General features: G+C 45.6%; 1 long non-coding RNA gene across 1 annotated transcript in view; it reads right to left on the bottom strand.

Moving 5' to 3' along the window:
- The window catches only part of LOC120322658, a 59721-nt gene extending 38395 nt beyond the window's left edge, over nt 1-21326 (bottom strand). The window contains exon 1 of the long non-coding RNA XR_005562485.1: nt 21297-21326. This is a non-coding gene — a long non-coding RNA (uncharacterized LOC120322658). The remainder of the gene's footprint in view (nt 1-21296) is intronic.
- Nucleotides 21327-25293: the final 3967 nt, after the last annotated feature.

The raw sequence follows: 25293 nt of genomic DNA, 5'->3' as shown, positions 1-25293 counted from the left end.
GGGGCAGGGGACTGCAGGGGAGGGAATCTCTAATTTAGGGGTGTGGAGGGAGACAGTTCTAATTGCTTGTAGCACCGGCTTGAAGAGCAGGATGATTAATGAGAGCAATGGCATGGAGGAACCAGAATGTAAGTAATGAGACCTTTATTTGATACATAATACCACTGGGACCTTCTATAAAGAGAATACCACGAGTAGGGCTAAGTTTTGCTGGTTTGGGAATGCATCAGGAAGGGGGAAAGTATTGCTGACTCTGCAGTCAAATGCTGGGGCTGTACACAACGGGACTGCAGCGCTGTTCAAAGTGAGCCTGGGACATGTTAATTCAGTCATATATTTTCAGATGCTGGAAAAACACCCTGACTTCTGCTTTAGTGTGCTGCGTGGACATATGCAGAGTTGTGGGTTTAAAATGCAGTGTCCAGAGCCTGATTCTGTCACCTCATGGTTGAATTCAAGCTGGGAGATGAAGAAGCCATTATATACACAAGAAGAACTTCCAGCCAAAAAATTACTAATGGTTTCAGTTGAAGGAGAAGTTGCAGATAGTTTGGGTATGGATGTCAGAAACACAGCAGTTAACAGCAGAGATGTATGAGAGATTGGGTGGTGATAACTTAGATAAATTGGTGTCTCATCCATATTAAGGAGACAGCTCATCCTCAGTTGCTGCCGGATGACATGAACAGTGGAGCGTATATGGATACTAAAATATATTGGTCTTAAAGTTAAATCCCCAAGAACCATCAGAAATAAGTCTCAGAAGCCAAAGTGAGATCTGATACACACTGCAAAAATATGCACTCTGTCAGAGCATGCTGCTCTCTCCATATAACTTCCACCATTTGTGGGACAATTATAGGGAAAACAATACTGTGATCTGTAAAACAGTTCCTGGAGTGGTTTTATTCACTAACTCAATGCTATGCATAATCATTGCCAGCAACATCTCCAGAGGTGTGTGCATAATAGAGAGACATCAAGTCAGTGAGTCAAAACATAGAAAATAAAATTCAGATGAATCTCGCATTCAAAAAATTATATCATCTGTCATTTAACGCTGTCTGAAGACCTCCTTACTGAAATAATACATCTAAACCAAAGGTTACCCCAAACAGTAATACAATATTGTGCTGTGTTTAGGATCTACCAGGAACCAGGGTTTTCTGCACCTCGAGCGGCTGCCAAAGAAGGGGAGCTGGAGTTACAAGTCCTGTGGGGATCTTCAAACTGAAGCACCCAAAAGATTCATAGAGACAGAAGGCACTGGGAGGGTCTTTTCCTCTCCTGTACTCTGTCAAAATCTGCCAAAGCCATTAGTGACCCCCCAGCATCACCAATTCCCTTTGCTTTGTAGATATGCATAATTATTTTTTTTAAACACCCAAATTAGCCTCTAAAAGAGGGTTTGTATCCAAATGCAAACTTAATTTGCCCTCACTGACATTACACTTCCCCGGATTAGATCTTTCATTCCTCCTGTTCCGAAACACCCATTGCGATAAGAAATTCCCCTTTTTGAAAATGCGGGTTTGGAAGACCTTTAAATCCCCTCACTAAATTCTTATCGTGCTATTTTCCCAAAGCACCGTGTGTAGCATCATCTCTGCACTGCAGCTTGAAAGGAACAATTCCCTGCAGATGCAGGCGCCCGCGGCCAGGAATATCTGCTCCGGGATGCTTTGGCAGGGATATCACAGCATGGGCCATAAGGCAAGCATATATACATACCTATATAAAATGTATATGTACATATATAACCTGGTCCTTGCTGCACCCAGGCAGGTGCAGGCAGGAAGAGCGAGTGCTGTATAATGAGTCCGAGTTGCTCCAGGGTGTGAGAATGAGCAATGAGCATCTCTGCTGGAAGCAAAATCAGGAACTTGGGTGAGCTTTGCTACTTAGACAACAAATCACTGGGTGTGCTTGAGGGTTCATTTTTCATTGGGAAACACCGGTGAAACGAGTACTTTGCTGCTTATCTCTTTATTGCTTATCAGTGCTTCTTTGCCCTTCGTTTCTTGGAAAAGGCATGGTGCTTAAATGGGTTGAAGGGTGGATGCTGTGAAAGAACTAAGCCACCTCTTTAATCCCAAAGGCTTCATCAAGGGTTCATTTTGCTCTCCCGGAAAAATCTCTGTCTTCCCAGATCACTCGCCTCCCTCACTCTGCCATCCATCCAGGTTGCCTCGTCTGTATCTGAAGGCATGCTTGCCATCCTTTGAAGAGGTAGTCTCCTCTAAAAAATCAATAGTTAACATTGTCTTTAAATAGTCTGACATTTACCTTTACTGCAGTTTTCATTTCTTTCTGGGATTGCTCAGACATTTGTATTACCCATGTACATTCCTTATTTCTCTGCCTGTAGCCACCGACCAGGAGCTTTGCAGGGATGGCAATCCTGGTGGTGTAGCTCCCAGCCACAAATAAGGAGACTTTTGCAAGATAATTGAGAGGACTGGAGCTTGCTAATAGAAGCATCTTTAATTTATGGAAGACATCAAGTGAGAATAATTACAAGAAAAAGGGTAGCATAAATCCCTGAAGAAAATACATGCTGAATGCAGTTTTCCCAACAAGCAAATTTGAATGCTGGCCCAAAGGTCAAAATAAAAGACTCTGAGCTTCAACCTCCTGAGCCATCCACCTTTCCTTTGGCTCTTGTCAAGAACTTGTCTGGGGGTTCATTTAGAAAGCTGCTTGCACAGAGCAGGGCCGTTTGCAATCTGGGAAAGTTAAGCAAATTAGCAGAATTATTAGGTAAGAGGCAATTCTCCACAGCCTGCAAAGCAACCGCTTGTTAAATTAGCTCACACGGGAGAATTGCACTGATCGAATGATGGTTGCAGTGTTTGCAGAGAGAAGACTGTGCAGGCATTTCCTTTGAAATAACACTGCTCTACTCCAGCCTAAGAATAAAAATGGAGAGTTTGTGCAGATTCCCTGGCAGGCTGGGACAGGCTCCTTGCACAAATGTACTGGAAGATGCCTTTGTCTTTTAAACACATTTCTCCTATCCAGTTCCTTCTGCCATAATAATAAAAAAACTAATAAAGAAGAACCCAACCCCCTCAAACTATTAACTTCTAAAAATAGGGAAGGTTGCAGGAGAACTGATGCCACCAGACCCCTGGAAGCAGATGGCTCGATGCACCCAATCCCCTCTGGGACTTACAAGGACACTTGGGGTTTTGCAGCCTTGCTGTTCCAGGGAGACTTTGGGAATGGGGCTTTCAGCAGCAGAAACAGAACTCAGAGTCCTCCAAGAAGCCAAGGAGAGGGTGGTTCACACATGGTTTCTGAAATTTCAGTCTCATTTTTATATACTCATTGGCTATTGATTTGATATTTTTATACCTTATATAGTGCACTTAGTACAGGAAAAAAATGGATTAACCAAGTAAATGCGTTTTATTAGTGGGTCTCTGATGGAAAATTATGTCAGTTTTCCATTTAAAAGATGCATCAGATTAATCCACCTATGAATCAATCTTGTCCACACTTAAAAACCTCCTCACACCCCACGGTAAATTTTCCAGTGTGACTCTGCAAACAGCGTGTAACAATTGAAGTTTTAAAATGATGAAAAGGTATTATGGTGAAGTCTTTAACACTTCCAAAGCGGTTGAGAATGAAATGCTCGTCCCCAAAGTGAAGTGAAGGTGTTACACCAGACTTAGCTCCAGATTCCCTTGCAGGAGATGAAGCTTTCTCATAAAGTCATGTACTTGAATCCATCAGCATCAGCATAAGCAGCAAACCACTTTCTTCCAGCCTCACCCTACTTGAAATTCCGAACAGCACTCACAACCGCAAGCAGGAGAGTCCTGGAGACCAACAGTGTCTAAAACAAGGGACAAGACACCTTCCTAACTGCACTACATGGTCTGACACCCCATTACCAGCCCCAAGACCTGGCAGCGTTGGTGCAGTGGACACTGGCTGAATCCTGCAGGAATTGCCGGCAGATCGACAGGGAGGTTTCTTCAGGCACTGGCTCCCCAGCAGCCCCAACGCAGGTGAGGCTCCCTGGGGTGTCAAGGGAGAATCTGCAAAGTCAGGCTGAGTGTAATCACCAGATAAATCCTCTGCAGTTGCCAGCAATGGACCTGAGCCATGATGCAGAAGTTCTGGTTCCAGACAGAACTTTTCTCCCAGGTTTAAGAGATACAGTGTCTGGAGTTGCTTTTAGTCTCTGCCAGGCTGTTGGCTAATTTCTGGCTGTTCCCTGGTATCTCCAAATCCCTTTTTTTTTTTTTCACACTCTATCATCTGCTTTAAAGGATACAACACTTAAGCCTACACAATGGTGTGTTTGAGATCAGTATTATTAAATTTGGCAAGTGCTGGCTGTTGGACACTGCCCTATGGAACAAATGGCACAGTTTTGATGGTCTGGTTTTTTTGTCTCTTGTCCTGCTTCTTTCTATGACTGACAGATATCCCAGCACAAAGGGTTGTCCCAGGTTTTATCCTTCGCAGGCTTTTTTTGGCTCACAGGACCATGGTCCTCACCATGAAAAGATGGATTATGCCTTTACTTTCCAGGTGATCCACAAAAGGGCAATAGAAAACAACTGCTTTCCCAGCACTGAGGAGCAAGTGTGGCACAGGGCCACCTCTTACCCTGACAGGATATCAGCTCGTGGCTGGACACCTGCATATTTGGGAAATAGTTTCAAATCTCTTCCCCTCTCACTCTCACTCTTTTCCCTCTCCCTCTCCCACTATGCAGGAGAAAGCAGAAGCCACCTGTAAGGTACTGCACAAAATAATTTACAGGAGGGGTGGGCAGAAAGAACTGGAGGCAGATGTTGTCTGAAGGAGGTGCTAAGAGATGTGAAATACCTATTCCACATGGATGTGGAAAAGAAGCCCTTGGTGCTGAGTCTCTGGTACCTTCAAGAGAAGACTGGCCATGCTCTGCTCCCATCACTGGGTTACTCAGCTCATTGTAGCCCTCCTGTAGCAGATGGTGCTTGTGGGCTCAGCCCCAGCTCTGTGGTGCAATCCTACCTTTCAGCCCCAGGACTACATGGAAGATCACAGTGTTTATTTTTGGTGTTGTAGAATAAAAGACAAGTACCTATAAGTCAGCTGAGATTCCTGAGCATACACTGGTAGAACAAGCTTAAGGTAAGAGCAGTTGAACATTAAAATAGGGAGCCTGTCACAGAATTGTAGAGTCATTTAGGTTGGAAAAAGACCTCTAAGATCATCGAGTCCAACCATTAAATCCATGTCCAATCCAGGCAGACCAATTGCATAAGTTAATTTACATGGAGCAGTGACAAGCTGTTTTCTGTTGTAATTCTGTTTGCTGAATACCCCAAAACGAAGGCTTTTATTCCTTGTGAGAGAAAGGAGGACTTATCCACACCCCAGGCTGGGTGCTACTACACCTCAGCACTGCTGCAGTAGCTGAGGTAATGCATGAACCCGCCAAGCTGCTACGACCAGCCACGCGCCTGCTGTCTGACCACGTCAGACACAAAGGAAAGGACGTCTGCTTTAAACCTCAGCCAAAGAAGTTCACATGGACACATTTTAAATCTCGTGGTTGCAAATAGCTCAGGCTGAGCAGGCGGTCGCTGTTCACCAGGAAGGGTGGCAAACAAGCAGCCCGTGTGTAGGAGCTGAAGCATCCTTCTTCTGCTCTTGCTTGGATGTACAGGAGATACCATCATCCAGCCCTGTCTTCCCTTGGAAAACACATGCAACACATCTCACTGTATATGTTTAATCCAAACTAATGTCCAACGGCTATGATATGTGTGATTATGGCAGTCATTTTTAATTAGGGGTTGTGTCAATAGTATTGACATTTTTATCGCTTTTGGGGGAAGCAGAGGATATTTTCCTGCAGGTGAACTCCTCTCTTTGTGGTTTTCTATCCCTCCAGCTGCACCCATGGTACGAAAAGGCTGTCCAGCTTATTAAACAATGAAATGTTATTAAGCCCATTCTCTGTGCAAGTTAATTACAGCAACTTACACAATACCAAATCCAAGGAATGCAGAAATTCAAATTCCCTCCATCCTGTGGCAAGATTTATAATCCTAGCCTGACTGCAATGTTTATCATTAACAGAAGCGCTGTCAAGATCAGGGAAACACTGGTGGCTCTGTGAGGAAGAGGATGCATTCAGTACCTTGCTGGGAAGTGGAGTTAGACAGGAAAGGCTCAAGCCACTCCTTGCCTGCACTGATAAAACACCCTACAGGAGCTGTCGTTCACCCAGAAAGAAAAGGGAAGGCAGATCATTACATTTATTGGTCATAGTTTTTCAAGAGTTAATGAAGACCTACTAGAAAAGGCATGGATAGTAGCAGTAATATATATTTTTCATCTATCTCAAATATACCTTTGTCTCAACAGCTTTACATAACACCAGTAGAAGGTCTGACTTCTGCCTGATACGTCAGGATGAATCTTCCTCCCAGATGATGGTCCTGGTGTAGATGGTGCTCATACGGTAGAGTTTTTAATGTCTTTAACCATCTTTAGCTTTGTATCCTGATAGCCCCTTCAGGCTACATGTCAATGCCATCTGGGAGGAAAAGAAGAGACTTCTGCTCAAGCGCTGCTGTAGCGCAGATCTCTTGACTAAAATTGTGCTTCCTTCACTTGACAAACCGTCAGCACAGAGCAATTATCTGCCTGTTGGCTTGTCCTTTCTTTTCTCTTCTCTCAGAAAAAAAAAAAAAAAAAAGCACATGAAGGAAAAGGATCCACAGAAAAACTCCATGGGCAGAATCCAGCTGATCTGATCGCACCACTCAAGATGTGCTTGCAGATGTATCAAAGGCAGAAGTGATCCCTTCCTTACCACTCTTGTGCCCCCTTCTCTTCCTAAGCTTGACTGGTGAATGCTCTCAGGTATTTGGGACAGATAACGTGTCTGTTTTTATCTGTCTTAAGTCCTGTACAAATATGGATATTAGAGTATTAGTGTATTTAGGCTGATGTGTTCAGCAGCTCTAGATTATGAATTGCTCCTCAAAATAACGTTTGCATTCACCGACAAAGATCTTTATTACAGAAGAGGGTCAAGCAAAAAGGGTTACTCCTGCTAATTATTCCCTGTTATTTGATATTTGCACAAGAGGTTTGTGGGACTGAGTCCTCAGGATTGCTTTGTTTGAGAAGCTAATAGGGTTTCCGGGAAACCAGCAGTGTCTGGTGAGCCATCAGAGCAGCCTCTTAGAGGATATGGAGGACAATTAGATTTGAGGTAGTTAAGGATGGTTGGCTAAAGGTTTCTAATTACTTAGCCAGGACCTGGTCCTGGGGTTTTCAAAGTCAGCAGTAAGACTTCCCCTCAGAGCTGTGCTTTAAGGGAAATCGACTGAAGCAGATCCAATTTTCAGACCATGGGTGGGTTCATGATCTGAGCAGCTCCGGGCTGCAAAGGGCAAACATCAGTGAGCTCCATTTGCTCCCAGTCCCTGCTGTTGCATCAGGAGGTGAGCAGGGCTGAAACACAAGCTGTTAGGAGGGATATTTACAACTTTTTGGTCCACGCCTTAGGTTTGTCCCTATACAGTAGCAGTCCCTAGAGAGCTCCCCTGAAGTCTACCTGCTGCCTTCTGTTGGGCCTCATATTTCCTTGACTAGACCATAATGGCTGTACTGTTATAGGAATTCCATGCTAAGTGAATTGAATTTCTCATTCCATAAAGATATAATTAGGCAATAAAAACACTGGCAGCAATCTTCAAGCATGGCTGTCTGAAAGTGGGATCCACATTTAAGCACCTAAATACATGGCCCAACTTTTGGGATCCTTGTGCATTTGTATCTTCTCTTGCTACAAGAGAACTGGAAGATTTCCTGATATTTGAGGCTCAGGTGGCTTTGGGGGAACCTAAATACAGACCACATTTCTTTAAGGAGAAAACATTTTCATTTACATTCCATGGTTTTGTTCAAGTTGCAATGCCTCCAGCTTTCCCATTTGACATTTTTTAGTAACTTAATTATCATTACCAAGGAAGAATTTTAATAGTGGTGTGGTTTACATTGGATGCGGCCCTGGGGAACAAGAGAAAACAACCCAGATTGTGGGAGCAGGCGGGAGGAGAGTGGTATTTTGGAAACCCAGGCCACAACCTGCTGGCAGCATCTGTTTTTACTCAACCTTTTCCTCTAGAGTCCCAACATCATTCACAGCCCAGACTGCCAGCAATTAGGGACTTGTGCTGAGGATTCCCCTTCCCTTGTGCTTTCGTCCCCTTCCTTCCTTGTTCAGGAATCTCAGGACTGGCAGCGACACCATTGAGTTGATGTTTGCTCAGCGACTGCTGCTCTGCTCACACAGAGATTCCTGTCTCAGCAGATGCCTTTGCCCGGTGTTTCCGAGATGGGAATTAGGAAGTGGGATTGAGTAGCGCTCAGAAACCATCAGGACCAACTGCAAAGCAATTAATCAGCCTTGAAAGACACTGTGTCAAGAAGTGACTTGGAGCTACAGAGGTGGTGGCCACTTGGCTGTTTTGCCAAGGGCACAGCCGCGCTGTGTGGCTGGGACTGGAAAGCCATGAGTACCCTCTCTACCCACTGCAAACTGGCCCCATGCTAATGCAGGGATTTGTTGGAGCTGCTCATTTTCCTCTATTTGCAGGCACAAATGTCAGCAAATGCATTTTGCAAAGGCTCGAGTCTCTTCCATCAGGCTGGGTCAAAGCCCTTTGGATGCATTGTTGGGTGTTTGAAAAGATGCTGCGTTTGTGAAGATAAATAAATGAATAAATAGAACCAGTAATTTCTTTTACATGTTTTCAAGAAATCAGCTGGTGGCATGAAGGAAAAAGTGCCTGATCTGATTGAAGTGTATGGGAAAAAAAACACATGTAGATTTCAGTAGGATTTCCACATAGATGTTTAGGCACTGTTAAGAGGCAGAAAAATGGGCTAGCAGGATTGAGTAAGCACTGCTTTCCTTTTAGCTGAGGAAAGGTGCTGCTGCAGTAACATTGCTCCTCATGTCTTTGCCTTTCAAATACCCAGTGACATAAATATTAGATGCATGTTAAGCCTCAGATCCATCTAACAACTCCTTCTCTTGAAGCACATGAATACTCTTGGCCCTAGTAAGAACATTTAAATGGTACCTAAAGGACCAGAGATGTGGAATCAAGTGAACCAAATTCCTGGCTTGTGAAAAGAGACAAATCTCTGCACACTCTCATGCCAGGGGTTAACTTGGGCCAGGTGTCATTAAGAAGTAAAGACATGAATAATCTTTCATCAGACTTTTGCATCCAAATGGCTCATTATGCCCACAATATTCATAGTTTGTGAGAGTCCTATAGATTTACGATTGCTAGGAAAGGATGACGCCCAGCTTACTTTCCCACCAATCATTATTACATGAGAAAGGGAGCGATTTTCTTTAAGTCCATTAGCATAACATTAGTGCTTATAAGGACCAGACGGGATAGAGACTTTACAAGCCTTTTAGGTCAACAAAATCAAACTGGGGACCTTTTTTTAGGAGCACATCTTTTATCTCATTAACAAAAAAAAAACATTGTTGGCTAGTACAGGCTGTGGATATTTGCCATTTGGGGCAATGAAGAAGCAGCTGGTATTCCCAACTCCTTCCCAGCTCTGGTATCCCTGTAACAACCCATTTCTTCACTAGAGCTGTTGAAGGAGCAGCTTGGCGCGTGGTACAAAACACAAGGAGGGAACTTCAGATCAAAACCTTTATTCTTCGATGCAGCAGATGAAACACTGAGGCACAGGGCTCCTGGGTGGGTGTGAGCAAATACATATGAAAACGCACAGCATTTGCAGTGGAAATACACGGTCCTGAGTTACAGCTGAGATCAATATTAGGAGGATGATAGAGATTATCAATCTTGAGTGGTCTCCGTTAGGCAGAATTGACTGGCAACCACATAATGACTCAGGCTCAGCCCACCAGTTTAGAGCCCGAGTGATAGATCTGCAGATGCCAGTCATCATCATTTCCTTATCAGCAGCATTCACGTCTTCTACCTGAGTCGCCCTGGTCGGGTTCAAGTGTTTCAGCCTCCAAGGTGCATCTGAGAGATCAATGCACAGCTACAGCTGGTTGAAGGGGACCAAATCCATTGAACAGTTGATTTGGTTCCATTTTACCAGCTTTAGCAAAGCATTTGGCCTCATGGGCTGTGGCAGCAGAGAGGGGAATTCTTCAGAGTCTTTTCTTTCCCAGCTGCCTGGACCTCTTCTCAACTTGCTGCCTGATGCTGCACTGGTTCAAATGGCTTCACTTTCAGGCAGTCAGGATTTATTTAAGCTTCTTAGAGGCTACGGCTGAAGAGCGGGTCTGAATTAAAGAGGCAAGTTTAACAGCAGTGGAATAGTCTGCAGTAGTAACCATCAGCCTGGAGCATTTTTAAACCTGATATTTGGCTCTGTCTGTCTTGAGAGCCACGCTGCTACTACAGCGTGACAGAAGTAAAGGCTATTGTTTTAATCCAGATACTTTAATTATCATTTCCTGACTTATTCCTCTCAGTGTTTTATGGTCTGCTGTCATCCTTCATGCCCTGTGTTTTGTTATCTGAAATGACACCTGACACACAGCAGCAGAGATGTCCTTTCCTACAACCAGCCCAGCCTACAACCAAGGAACTCGGAACTGCAGAACTCTTCTCCCCTCAGGGTTCTCCTTGGCAAACAGGAGGGAAAAGGCTGAAACACCTGAAATCCTTTTTTAGAGGTTAGCAAACTTTGCTTCCCTACCATGCAGCCTCCCATGTCTTCTTATCTAGCATTAAAATCAGCATTTTCAGGAGGTTTAAGATCTGCTCAAGACAAGCAACCGTTGTATTTGACATCACCAGAAACCAACAGGGAAACGAAGGAAAGGAAGTGAAAGGTGGGGTAAAATGGGGAAAAAAAAGGAAAAAAAGCCTTTTCTTTCTTGCAATCCCGTAATCAGACAATTTGTCCCCAAATGAGGAAAGCAAGTCCCTGCTACGTCGCCGCTGTCCAAGTCACTTGCGTGACGGTTCATGTCGCAGAGCTGGGGAGCTGATTTCTCCTGGAGAGCCCTGCAGCACGAACACCCCACTGCTAAAAATAACTCAGTAAATCAAATTTAAAAATCACAGCGGCTCCGATCATTTCTGCAGTGGGAGCCAATAAAGTCAGGCCTTTCCTTCTTAACCCAGAGCCACGCGCAGATATTGCACATTGCCATGTGCATAACCTATTTAAAGAATTTATATGCGTCATAAGGCAAAGGTGACTTTTCCCCCCTCTTCCTCACAGCCCACCACGCTGCAAGATGATACTGGGGAAAAGCACCTGTGCTTAGAACCACTGCACACAGAAATACTGCAAGTGGGCCAGCATTACATCTCCCCAAGCGTTACAGGCTTCGCATTGTCACGGTAAGCACTGCAGATCACTTAACTGCCCAAACCCGTTACTCTAAGCTGCCTATAAATAAATGGAGGGAGAGATGGAGGGAGAAAGAGAGAGAGAATAGCTTTTAAAAAGAGCTCTACAATTAATTTAATCAAGTTATCTCTAGGTACCTTTTCAAGAGACAATCAAGCCAAGGAACTAAGTGGAAACTTAGACAGTGAAGACCTGGAAGTATTAAATTTATCCATTGGTGACTTACAGGAGGCAAAGGAAAGTAATTATTTACTGGTGATTGGGTGGAGGTGGAAGTGCCATCAGCGACTGAGGCTGTACTGAGCTAAACCCTGATGGGCACATGGGTTTTTGTTTAGAGTGCACCAAGCTGCCTTAGCATCACCACTTAAAACACACTCTGCTCCTCAGGTACTCTTGTTCTGTTCCAGCCCCGTTGATTTGGGGTCAGTCATTTGAAAGCACTGCTGTGGGAGAGTGGTGTGGGGTTACACTGAGCATCTCCTGGTGGGGACCAGTGCTGTCCCCACTCCCCCCTTGCTTTGCTTCAGGGAGTTCCTTGGAACATATTTGAAATCAATGTGAGTCGGCGTGGATGTTCTATAACATTTTGTTTAAATTCTCTGCAGTGAGTTATGGGTGAGGTTTTCCTTTTTAGAAAATTAGGTTTTCTCTTCTGGATGCCATTAATCAAAACTAATGATGTCTCTCTGGTGGTGAGGCTTTCCCAGCAGCTGAGAAAGAGCAGCCCACGCTACAAGCTGGAGAGAGCTGCAATAGCCTCCCAGCAGGAAGGGCACAGGCAGGCACTACCAGACTGGTCTCTGGAGCTGTACCAGCCACTAGGCACCCAAGCAAGATGGATTACAGGTATGGATAGAGGTGTGTGCTGTGTTGAAGCCCCTGATCTCTGCAGTGAGGCAGTGCCCATTCCCAAATGCCTGTGGGCCCTCACTTCTATGAAATAGGAGGTACGGGGTTCACCTCTGCCTGCTGAGTGCTGCCAGGTTCCACAGGCAGAATCTGGCAGGGTGCTGCTCTCCCTTCCTGCCTGTGCCAATGTTGCAAGTGCAGTCTGCAACAGCACCACATCCAGGTCCAAAACCTCAACCACTCAACACCAGCAAGTTCAGGCTTGAGTCCAAAGAGAAGCCAGGTCTAGTCTTCTCCTCGTGAAATAGGGTCTTGCACTGGAAAGGCCCCCAGGGCCAGGAGCAGATGCTCCTGCCCCTGCTCAACACTCCAGCACATCCTGAGCTGGGAAAAGCCTACAGGCACTGTGGGATGGCACTAGGGAGCCATGGGCACCCTGAGTGAGAGACATGGGCTAGAGGTGAGTCAAAACCAAATTACTAAAACAAACCCATGCATCACTTTTCCCTCTCTGACCACCCTTGTGCAGTGCCCCTGCTTGGCTTTTGGCTACGTTGGCAATGATTGCAGGCAGGAAAAGGAGCAAAAGCCCCATTGCTATGGCAAGGAGGATCAGTAGTAGGCAACGCAAGAGAATCTGCTCTTTTGCGGATCTTTCTACTTTAGCCTCAATATTCTAATAAAGACGTGTTATAGACAGTACAGAAAAGCCAAAGAATTTATCAGCATTTGTCGATATTCCTAATGAAGCAGAAGATTCAACATGCAATAGAATTAGCCTACAACGAACCCTTGCATAGGGCCCATCCTTCCGAGTCCAGAAATCTCCTGCCTATTCCAGTCCGATACCCTTTTGAAAAATGAGCAGCCCTCCAAGCCATTATCATTATAAGCTAAAAGGCCAAATGAGACAAAGTACTGTTGCTCTTCATCTGAATAAACAAATCATTTTTAGATCAAATGCATTAACAATTTATCATTCTAAAATCCAATCAAAAGGAAAAAACAACAATACAGAACATTGATTTCCTACAGCTTTATCTTAATGAAGTGCACATTCCCTTCGTAATTAGCTTTGCAAGGGTTTTTTTTCCCCTTTCCTGCAGCTAATGTGTTATTTGATTTCCATCCAAACATTACTAAATTGGAGGAAATTTCCTCAAAATGAAGTGGCTTTTGATAATACAGGAAAACATCTACTCTCTCACATTGCTATTTTTTCCCCCCAAACAGCCATACTTATACTGCAGATGATTCAACTTTATTGCATGGTGTCTTTGCGAGGATGTTTAAATCAATGCCACAGTCACGGGATTCTGCACAATGTGCCATTTGTAAACCAGAAAATACAAGCTTGCTGCTTTTATCCTTTTCCTTATAGACATCAAATATTAATTGAACTTATATTATTACAGGGAAAAAGTGGACTGTGTTTTATTAACATTTCTAAAATTATAGATATTCAGCCCAAAAAGTAGACTCCAGACAAGGCTCGAGAGCCTTCCGCTTGGATTTTATTTGACTTAATTAAAAAGCACTCAGTTCCTTTGTGCACTAAAGTAGTTGCTGACATCGCAGTAGCCACTCAGTCTTTCAAACCCCAACTATTACCTGAACTTAATAAAGTGTCTATTTAATTTATACACCCTCATGAACTCACCTGTCTCCCACAAACACAATGTGGTTCCTGCTAATGAGCAGCGAAGGCAGCAACTTGATGGCAAACTCACCAGCACCCTGGGGTAACTCAGCTGCCCCAAAACATTATTTCCATCTCCTTTAATCTGCCTTCTCTACCATTAATGCCACTATCCAACCTCCACGAGCCAGCGATCCACCACGCATTGCTGGAAATGCTCTTTGCCAGGCCACCTCTCCCTTTGTCCCCTAAATCTCTCTTCTAAAATCTTTTCTTCTTTAAATGATGCTGAACAAAGGACTGTTGCTTTCACCCTGCTTCACTGAGTACTTGCTGAAATGAAATGGCTAATTTGATAGCCTGGTTTTATCTGGATATATTGCCAAGGTACACGGCAATAACTATGACAGGGAGTGAAGTCCCAAACCCTACAGTTATCACCTTATTCCTTAGTTATACAGAACATCTAAAGTGACCTTATCTCCGTCTTAATCCAAATTTTGGTCCTAGGCCTCTTGGAAAACTAACGGTCCCATTTCAAGCACAGACTTGCTCTGTTCTGCCAATGAAGAGCATTGTTACCTGGAGGGAGCTGGCTCCTTGTGGGATAAAGATGGTCCCTCCAAAGCTGTTTTCCTGAAGCACAAGGCTCCAAGCAGGTCTCTGGGAGCTGCAGCTCCTGAAACCGGACGTGGAAATAGTTGTGGAGTTGGATTTTTTTTTTCTACTCACACTCTCAAAAGAGAACAAAGCCGCTCCCTAATACAGTTTGTGCATTTTATGGACCTAACAATTAAATAGGTTTTAAAACATGTGCTGACTGCATAATTCCATACAGGGGAGTGCGCTCAGCGTTTTTAAACAGCAACTGATACGAGATACCACTTAATAGTACAAAACACCAGCAGTCCCGTTAAAATCAATAGAAAATTAGATGCTATGAAAATGCAATATGTGTCCAATTAGTTATAATTGGAGCAAATGGTGATGCAGATAAACTCCTGGAGGAAGATGTATTTGTCCGGAATGCTCCCTGCCTGCTGCCAGCACGGCGCAGGATCGGCCATGGCGGGCTCTGCCATACCCTGGGCATGAGTGATGAGCCATCTCATATACGTGTGTTAACTGTTATCTAATTATGGAGTTGCTCCGAGCTGGCAGGACGGCTTTGGTGCACCACTGTGCGTGGTGAGAAACGATCGGCTGTCACATGGAAACCTCCCTGTTGGACTTGACAAATTATGCCAGCAAACCTGTTTAAGGACTAAAAAATCCTTGCACGCGGTGACAGGCAGAGAAAGATGCTGTGTTATTTATTTATTTATCCGGCGGAGTTCAAGAATTGTGGCTCAGTCCCACCAATACTCACTTTTTTCCCTACCTGCCTGTTGTTATATCAGTTCAAACTCCTTCTCACCAATTATTTTCCAGGCTTCTTTCAACTCCTAAAAACTCAGCTGCGCGGCGAAACGGGAACTAGGTTATGCAATTCTAACGCTTTATTTTTAACATCTTTGGTGCAACATATTGGCCTCCTCTTTGTTTCATCTTATGACTAAAGAAAATGAGCGAAGATCCCCTATCACAGCAGCACAGAAGGTACATCCCCAACCAAGCATCACTCCAACCCCTTCATGCTCTCACACTGGATGAAAGCACATCACTTGCAGTACAGCAATTATTAATTTGCAGTGATTTTTTTCATATAAACCGTGTAAAGTAACAGTTATTTTACCAAAACCATCAGTTCAGAGCTAAGGAGCAATAACTTTCTCCAGGGTTCATATTTTATTCTTGTTTTAAACTAATAATTCAAATTATTACAGACTTATGGCCACCAAAAAAAAAAAAAGAGATCAAGGCTGATGTTTACCCAGACCTGAAACCTTTTTACATTATTGGACACAGTTACTTACACTGTTAAGGGAACTGTCTCTCAAGAAAGGGAAAAAAAAAAAGAAGTGGCAGCTTTTATTTGTTACGCTGACTCAGCCGAACAGTGGAACAAGAAACGTTAAGCCCCAATCCATAACTTCTGTGGCCGCTCAAAGGACGTATTCTTCCTCGACACTGATAAAAGTTTAATATGTAGTTGCCGAGGTTTTTAATAAACTTGTCAACAAAAGAGCAAGGCAAATTGATGGGGACCTTCCCAGGAATAAATTCAGTTTCAAATAGGCCAAATGAGCGTGGAGGACAGGGAGGGGACGGCGCACGGGAGACTTTTGCTGGTCTTTGCAAAAATGGCACAATAGATTTTAGTGGGTGCGTCTTATTGTCTCAAAGACGAGGCTTTAGGACAAAGCGGGCTTAATTTAAAGAAAGTAACGTTGTTTAGCTCCCTGTGCAGCACAGCCCTGACACTGTGAGGGGTGGAAGAGACAAAGCCTGGGTATAAATCCCTGTGTTGCACTTGCTGCCTGCGCATCCCAGTCCCCTTCCCGCAGCCAACCCATTCAGGGACAAGCTGCAGTGTCGCTCTGCATTTTTTACCCCCAATCTCTCATTGCATACATTTCAAGACTTCCCCTCCAGGTATCATATGCACAGCCATCTCCTCTGCTTGGCCAAACCATCCCCACTCCTTGCTCCATCTTTTCCCTTCAAATACTCAAGGCTCAGCTAAATTCAAGCACAACACAGTCCTTTTCCTCTGCTGGTTCACACTCCTGCAACCCATAGCTAAAAGCAACCCTCACATATAGGGAACAGTCATCCTGCATGTGCATGAGCTACACACACTGCCCACCCTCTGCAAGGTTAGGAGTGAAATCACCACATGAGATTCATTATCTTCTCCTGGCTTCAATCAAGTTTGTGCCTTAAATTATTAAGACTTGAGGGTTTTTTGTTAATTTGTTTACCCAAAGTAAACACAAATATTAAATCAGAGCTTCCAATAATCTCACTGCCAGCAAATTAACAAGCAAATTAACCCATGGTGTCCCAGAAGGGGACACCAATCTCTTCATTTCAGCAAGTCCTTGTGACACATTGCTTCCCATGTCACCAACTCCCTCCTGACGCCTTCCTTTGCTTAAACCAAACAGCTTGAAGAGCCAAAAGCCAAGTCCTGCCTCCCATGCCAGGTTACTACTCAGATTGGAGGCACTGCCCAGACTGTTGTGGTGAACTTTATTCTTGATTGCTCTTAGGTCACTGGATTCCTGCTCCCATGGCTTCATCTGACTCCCCAAATGCCAGGGTTGACTTGCCTATGTAAGGGCTTTGCAGGGATGGCTCCTGTCCTTACAGCTGCTGGGTGACTTCTGTGGTTGGTGGTCACGAGTCCCACGCCTCTTGGCTGCCCAGATGCCACCTAATCCTGTCCCCCCAGAAGGGCAGCTGAGAATGAGCACTATTTATAGCAGTTGTTCCCCAGTTCCCCCAGGCTCATCAGTCTGCCCAGGGCTTTTTTAGATAGCGGCACAGGTCCCAGCACAGGCCATATCTGGGCATGGCGAGGCATTTACAGGCACGGCCCTGTGCTTCAGGAAAAAAAAGAAAAAGGAGGAAAAAAAAAGGAAAACCCCGCATCTGTTGGAGATGTCAGTCGCCTGCTTCCCCTGAGCCTCCTGAGCACCACCAGCAACTGCTAAAATCTTTGACTATCAAATTCTGCTTTATTCAAGACATATCTGTGCCTGAAAGCCTTCCCCTTGCACACAAGGGTGTCATCCACCAGCTCTGCTCTTCCATACAGACCACTCTGGAAAAATACAGACTAACCCAGGGATGGTGCTGGTTACACAATGCAAACAAAAATGTCTTCAGAGCATCACGGGGATCTGCAGTGGTGGGGAGGAGACAGCCCACAGGGACACCGCTCCACCTGCACATACAAGTGCCCACCGAGGTGTACAAAGTTGGGCATGTGCACAGCTGGGCAAGCTCAGGGGCCAGGCTGGCATCACACAACCTTCCCGGTGCTGGCAGAGTGACCCAGCAACACCGCACAGCATTGCACCCAGACTGGCAACCAGTGAGCAACCCCGCGGTGCTGGAGCACCCCACAGACCCCATTGACCAGCTCACTCCTGCTAAGACATCCCCCAGGCAGTCACAGCCCCATGAGGTCCTGGTTGAGGTCCAGCCTCTGCACCTTGTGCCTTGAGCTTGCTCAGAAGTGTGGGGAGCGCAGACAAGTCTTCATTACAGCACAAGGGTAGAGGGGCACGGTCCAGACAAGCTGTGCCGTCTCCCCAAAACACATGCTGGGCACCACTGTGCAAGCCAACACCAAAGCAGGAAAGTCCTTACAAACCCAAAACCCTTGTCCTCAGGTAGTTTCATCAACCTGCCTCGGCTGTCTCCAGCTTCAGCCTTGCAGTGCAGGTACAGCTTCAACGACTCCACAGCAAGCACCTACTTTGCCTCTGAGGGAAACTGAGGCAGGCAAGCCAAACGACTTGTCTGCAGGCCCAGCGAGCCGGCAGCGGAGCCCGTGTCCTCAGCTCCCATCCTTGGAGCACTGGGTTGCTCTCACCGTGACCCGCTGCATCCCAATGGGAAAGCAGCTGGCAGCATCACTGCCCGCTTGGCCGAGGTCAAGAGCAACTTCAGCGTCAAGCGGCAAACATTTAACCCAGCATCTTCTCTGGGAGGCAATCGCCAGTGCGGTACTTAAATCAGCCCTGGGCTTTCCGGGGAGGGATCCGAGCCGAGGATATTTCTCTTGCTAGGAACACACCACCCCCTCGCCCACAGTCACTGCTAAGTGCAAGATGTGGTGAAAGTCTTTAAAAATAGATATATTCCCAAGCAATTCATGCCGCTTGCATCTGGCAGGGCAAACCTAGCATGGAAGCTCTTTCTTACTGACTAAAAAGGATCGTTAGCAGCTTGAGGCTCGTGCAACCTTGACTCTCTTCCTTTCTTCAGGGCCTTCTCTTGTTCTTGGCCTAAACTAGTCCTGGGAAACACAAGGGAAGCCCTGCCCAGCTAAGCTGGTGTCAAAGGCAGGGAAAGATACTGCAGTGCAGTGCTGATCTCTTCTGCAATCGGACGTGCAGACTAGCCCGAATGCTGAGTCAGCACAATTTCTTTTTTGATTGGTTGATCTGAGTAACATATTTTCAATGTATGCTAAAGGGGCAGCAATTAATACCTTTTCCCCCTTTCCCCACTTTTCCAAACCACTTCGAATCGAATGCACAAATCTCACCCCCAAAGTCACTCTCTGGTCCTAAATATTCTGAGGTTCTTTCATTTTTAATTTAGGGCATTAAAAAAAAAAAATTTGCAATCTAAGTGATGCTCACTTTGATCGACTTGTGCTGCTGCAGCTAAAATATCTGTCCTGCAGGTCAATCTAATCATGCTTAATAGCAGTTTATTCTTCAACGCAACATTTTTCACGTTGGGTAGACAGTTTTAAATGAGATTGCTGATGCACCCCTTTACTAATGCTTTTACCAGGGCCAGCACATCCCTTGAAATACTTGTGCAATAAAATGCTTTATTGCTCTTGATGAATGCACTATTAAACTTGAATTGCAAACATGCCCCCCCTTTTTTTTAAAAAAAAAAAAAGAGGGTGCTAGAATTTATGGGACCACCTGTCTTCCAACATTAAGTAATAGTAACAACGGTAATAATAGATCATCAACGTAACAAACACACAAAAGTACAAAAAAAAAAAAAAAAGAAAAACCCGCCTGGGAAATCCGCATGGCACAAATTTGTCCCTGTGCTCTCATGTGCACGTGCAAAATATCCATCTTATACCTGCCGGTAGTTCCGCTTACATGCGGAGAATTCATCTCGAGAACGGCTGGATTTTGTGAGGCATAGAATAGAAAAATTTAACTAATTTGGTCCACTGGATTTATGGCTTTTACAATTCTCAGAGCTCCTGTTTCCATGCCTGGCACCGCTCAGTCCTCGGCTTGCAGGATGGATGGGCGCACCTGAGCATCCCAGCGCTGTGGGTCCAGCACAGATGCTCCTTGCAGCGCGCCCGCCACGGCACTCAAGGCCAGGAGGTGCTCACCAGTTTAGGAAGAGTGTAAGAGAAGTGGCTTTTTTTTAGCTATCAAATAGAGAGGACCTAGTGCAACGTAACAGCCACAGTTTTAATCCGAAAGGAGTAAAATGGATGAAGAGCTGCCACGAAGCGGAAGAACGGCGCAAACTGGTAGACAAAGGCCTGCAGCCATCACCTGCTGCCATCGATGCCAACAGCAGTGGGCTACCGTGGCTCTTGGGGGGCCACATACACCCCAAGTCATTTTTAGCATCACCCAAGCCCAGCTGACACAGGCCATGGCAAAGCCTCCCCTGCTACCTCCGCTCCCATGCTGCGAGACAGCGCTCAGAGTTATAGCTTTGAAAATATTTACATAAAAAATAAATCTGAGCACTTAGTGACTTCCTAAAGTTAGCAATTCCATGTGATTAACAAGCGTATTAATTCAGAGAGGCGGGGGGAAGGAGATAAAAATTGCATTACAAATGCAGGTATCTACTGTAAATCAGACCGTGAGCACCTTTGCAAGAGGAATGCACAGTGCCACAGGGGGTTTAGTAAAACCTGCACTGAGAAAGAAAAAAAAAAGGAAGCAAAAAGAAGAAAAAAGAAAATTTAAAAAAAAAAAAAAAAAAGAAGAAAAAAAAACCCAACAGGAAAAAAGAGAAAAAAGATAAAAGGTAGAAAAGGAAAGAAGAAAGGAAAAGGAAAGGAGAAGAGGTGGGGCAAAGGGTCAGCAAGGAAAAGAGGGAAATTTTCTATATAAATTATATATAATATGTATAATTTGAAATGCTATGTTATATCCAGAATGGTGACAATTGTCCTCTTTTTTTATCCAGAGAATCAAGGTAACATTGGTGATTTAGAAGGGAGTGAAACTGCAGTCCTCCTTGGACACCAGTGCTTTCCTGCTTGGGCTCACCTGATTTCCCATCATTCACCAGCTTCATATTTAAATCTGACCCCAAAATGGGGCAGGACACCCACAGGATCCCATCCCTGAGGGGACATGGGGGCCAGGGATTGTCCCCACTCAGGGTAACTTCTGGTGGGACTGAGCCCAGGGATTGCTGCATCGCTGCAGCCAGGTCCTGAGGGACTTCAGCGCAGCCAGTCAGGAACACCCCAGCTTTCCAGGGCCCAGCATAACCAGCGCATTCGAAAATGCAAATAGGATGATGTGCAAACCAGCCATTCTCCAGTACAAACTCGGCCTTCCCAAAGCCAACTGCCAAAGCAAAGGTTCCTCCTCTGCTGGGAAGGGGTCAGCACTGCCCACGCCCCCATCAGCCACAGTATTTAATTTAAACAAAAACCAGCCTCAATAAACCCCACCAAATCCTACAGGTAGGAAATCTCCCCCACAGCCCAACCTGCCTTTTCTCACCCACTCCTCATGAGCACCTGACTACAGTTAAATCCCCTTTGGCGTACCTGTAACAAGTGATGATGGTGCTCACGGTGAACGGAGATGGATAAAGACTCCCCAAAATCCAAATTCAGGGTCTTGCCTGCTCCCCGTGCTCAGGGGGAGGATGGTGCTCAGGGGGAGGATGCTGCGATCGGAAAGACCTAACTAACCTCTGCTGCCATGCCATGGCACCACACCTGCCAAACGATGCCGTAGGAGCCCATGAGCAAGATGAAGATGGGGTTGCAATTGCAGGGAAACCACTCCAAAGAAAAACGCTACCCTCAGCGGCCCCATGGACATGGAAAAAGGACTTTAGGCAGCTGGGGAGCGGCTTTCTGAGGAGTTCAACTTCGCACATCGTTACAATGTCGTAGAAACGCGAGGAAATTTGGGGATGAAAGCTTTAAACCCTCAGATTCGGCTCCCATCTAGGCAGAATGTTAAACTTGTCTTTAGACCAAATTTCTTTAATCTTGTCACATTATTGTACTATCCCGGAAAAATAGCCAACTATTTTACATTGGAAAAGGTTAAAAAGGAAAAGGTTTCCAGAATGAAAGGATCTAATTTTCTTGTTTTCCCTGGGGAAAATAAGATCCCTATATTCAGAGCACTCCTTTGGCTTTAGCTGTGATCCACTGACTGGATGGCTCATCGCACAAAAAGGAATATCTCCTTCTTGCCAGTTTTAAGCACAAAAAGTTGTAATGTGGGAAAGATTTGAAAAACGGAGTTTGCACACCAATTTAAAGCTAAAACACCGCACGCCCGAGTCACAACTGTTGTATCCTTTTCCTCTCTCTTCTTCTCCCCCCACCCTCCATCTCCTTTTGTTGTTCCTAGATTTAAAGATCAGCCAGCTCTATTTGTGATCTAGCCTTAATATCTGGGGTAAAAAGGGTCGATGGGGAAGCAGGAAAAAGGAGAGGTTGGCCTGCATCCCTGTTAAAACCCAGGAGCGGACAGCCAGCTTTCCTCTGGCATCGCCTTTCAAAGCCCATGCCGCAGTCAGCATATTGAATATTTAATGTCCTGATGAGCATTTCCACCTGCTGACACAGGCAAAGTGACAGAACAATACACGCGCTGGAACAAGATCATCAATTGACTCCCCAGTCGGTCTGCCGGGTCAGGCAGTTAAAAAAAAAAAAATAATATAAAATAATCTGTCTGTCTTTCTCCCCCGCCTTGGCCGGGGTCACACACTGCTCCTCTGAGAAGGGTTCCCACCTGAAATACATACTTCTTTACATTCCATAGCTTGCCAGGTTCATATGGGCATATAAAGAAGTATGTCTCTCAAGCAGGTAGTTTCAATATGCGCATTTATATGGTCACAGGAGGAAAAATAGCGCTGATTTACAATTTACATCCTGAGAGTGAGTTACGGCTCAGTTCAAACCAGCAGACTTTCCTCCTGCCCAGCCCATGTGCACACACACACATACACCCCAGCTCCCAATCCTGGCCGGTAATGCTGGGCTGAGCCCTCAGCAGATGATGGATTTTGGATCCTGGGAAAGGGGAACTGCATAATTCACTGGACACAAAGCAGCAAAGGTCCAGTTGCTGCCCTGGCAGGGGCTCTTTGAAACATAAAAGACACAGGATACAAGCCAGCCTCCCACTCCACCTAAAAAATAGGTGTTTCATTCAAAATCATAAACTTTCGGCATTTAAAAAAGACCAAAATGTGGTTTAGAGGAAAGGCTTTCCTGTATATGCATACAGGTATAATTTCAGACAAAGCCATGTGGGAGAAAGTTACATATAGATGAATTCCCAGTTGCCTACATCCCATAATTTGGAAGCAAAAAGCCAGTTCGTTTTCAGAAAGCCCAAAATCAAATGGCCATCTACTGATTTACAAACCGACACTGGGAAGGACTGTTCCATTTGCCAGAGTAAGAGAACTCATCATCCCCAGACAAGCGACTGCTTTATCAGTAAGTAGAAATTAAAGCATAGGAAGAAGAAAGCATCTTACCTAGTGAATCCAATGATTTTTCCTCTTCTGGTCACTGGAAGTGAGACACTACCCGCAGACAACCAACCCCCAAAAGATAGCACATGCCTTTTGGGGAGATCAGGGCGTTAAAAACAAAAAATAATTAAAAATTGCTCCTAATAACTCATCCGGTTGAGCTCCACGCCAGCTAAGGGGCTTTGGGAAGACCTGCAGACATAAAAGGCAGCCAAAGCGAGGTTCTGGGAGCTCGGGCCAAAGTCTTCCCGAGTTCTTCCCGCAGCCCCCGTGGGCTGCGCTCCCCGCACGCCGCCGCACTGTGCACCCGTGGGGCTCGGTCCCGCACGCAGCCCTGGCTCTCCCCCTCTCCCTCGCCTCCTCGCAGCCGTGCTGAGCTTTAAAGCTCCCTGAACAATGTGGGCCGAGTGGCAGGGCTGCGATCGCCGCCCGGGCTGAATGGGAGACTATAATGGGCAGGATTTAGGCAGGAGCGCGGCGGAGGTCACGCCGGGCGCTGCCTGCTCGCTCAGCAGGGCGGGCAGGGTCCCTCACCAGCGCCCGCCGCCCCTCGCCCGCCGCTGCCCACGATCGATACCAATTTACAGGCAAATGGGGAATGGCTGCCTCCGTGTTAATGAATTTTACCGTTTCTCACAGTCTTCTAATGAACCCTTTAAAGAGGGTTTAAGTAAACTTAGCAAGTGGCAAACTAAGCACTTTGGAATACCTAATTGCATCGATGCTTTTCACTGCTTTTTTTAAAATATCACTGCCAGCTGGGGAGTAAATACTTCCCTGCTGCCCATCGACTTCCAGCACTACTGAAAAGCAAAGGCCGCATGGAGCCGGGGTGTAAATCCTCTGTGCTCAGCCCCAACCCCCAAAATGGCTTTACACCCCTCATGCAATACTGGCACATGCCTTGGTCCTGGCTCTGTGCAGCTTCCCCCTCATTCCCTGACTTTGTTGGCCGTTTTAACCATCATTATTTGTCTCATTTAAAGGCAAATTTCAATCTTTAGTTTGGATTAAGGGGAAGAGAGATGGAGCTGTGGCACTGGTGTAATGCATGACTGCAGTGAAATTAAAGCAAAGGGAGAGCTGAGGAGTGTGAGGGAAAGTCTGAGTGTCTCAGATTAAAAAAAAAAGAAGCCCAAAAAACCCAACAAAAATCAAAGTGCTCGTGGTGAGGTGTTGCACAGCCAAGGCACTCCATGGTATTGAATTTCCTTCAGACCAACAGCAGTAGAACAGTTACTGGATTCTTGGAGCACTAAACACCTGCACCTCACACCCTATTTGATTTCTTCAAATGCATTTGACATGGGCTGTCCTGAACAGTCCCCAACTTCTACAGACAAGTAGGACAGTGACTACCAGCCACTAAAGCAAGTACTATGTAAGAGCTAAAAAAATGACCTTTTAGATCCTTACTAGAACTGAAGACAATGACACAACCACAGCAGCAAAGTTCATCCTGGAGATTTAAACTTGCTTTGAGGTTCTGGGTGTAAGCTCATGCTTTCCAGGGTTGTGCCTTTTGGTCGAGAAGCAAGTAAATGGTGTGATGGTGTTTTTAATGTGACATCAGAGGCACCCTGTGGATCCCATCTTCCAGCTACCACCAGGAGTAAGTGGTGGTGGGTGAACATAATCCACCATACTCAACCCACCTGGGCTCTCTGAGCTCCTGTGCTTGCTCTTGGCCAAAAAAACATGCGCAGTAAAACTGTGGCTGTTCTGGGGAGAAAAATGGATGGAGACCTGAATCATGCAGAGGCAAAGGGGCAAATAAAAGGGGAGGGAAGGGCCTGAGGTATTGCCTGGAGACAGAAGGGGAAGGAGCTTGGTGAGAAGCATGGAAAGCAAGGTCCTGTATATTATATCCCTGCTCTGCCTCAGGCTCCAGGCGCTGCTCAGGTCCAAGTGGCAAAGTCAAATGGAAGATGTGCAGCACAAAAGTTTGGGGACAGCCTGTATCTAGGGCTGGGCACCGGAGAAGGGAGACACAAGCGGGGCCGAGGTGGAGGCATGCGCTGGCCCCATTGCAG

Source organism: Pipra filicauda, unplaced genomic scaffold (genome assembly GCF_003945595.2).
Source record: "Pipra filicauda isolate LSUMZ 115617 unplaced genomic scaffold, ASM394559v2 scaffold13_size5146498_pilon, whole genome shotgun sequence".
In the NCBI taxonomy this organism is placed as follows: domain Eukaryota; kingdom Metazoa; phylum Chordata; class Aves; order Passeriformes; family Pipridae; genus Pipra; species Pipra filicauda.
This window is presented reverse-complemented; position numbering and strand designations above follow the sequence as displayed.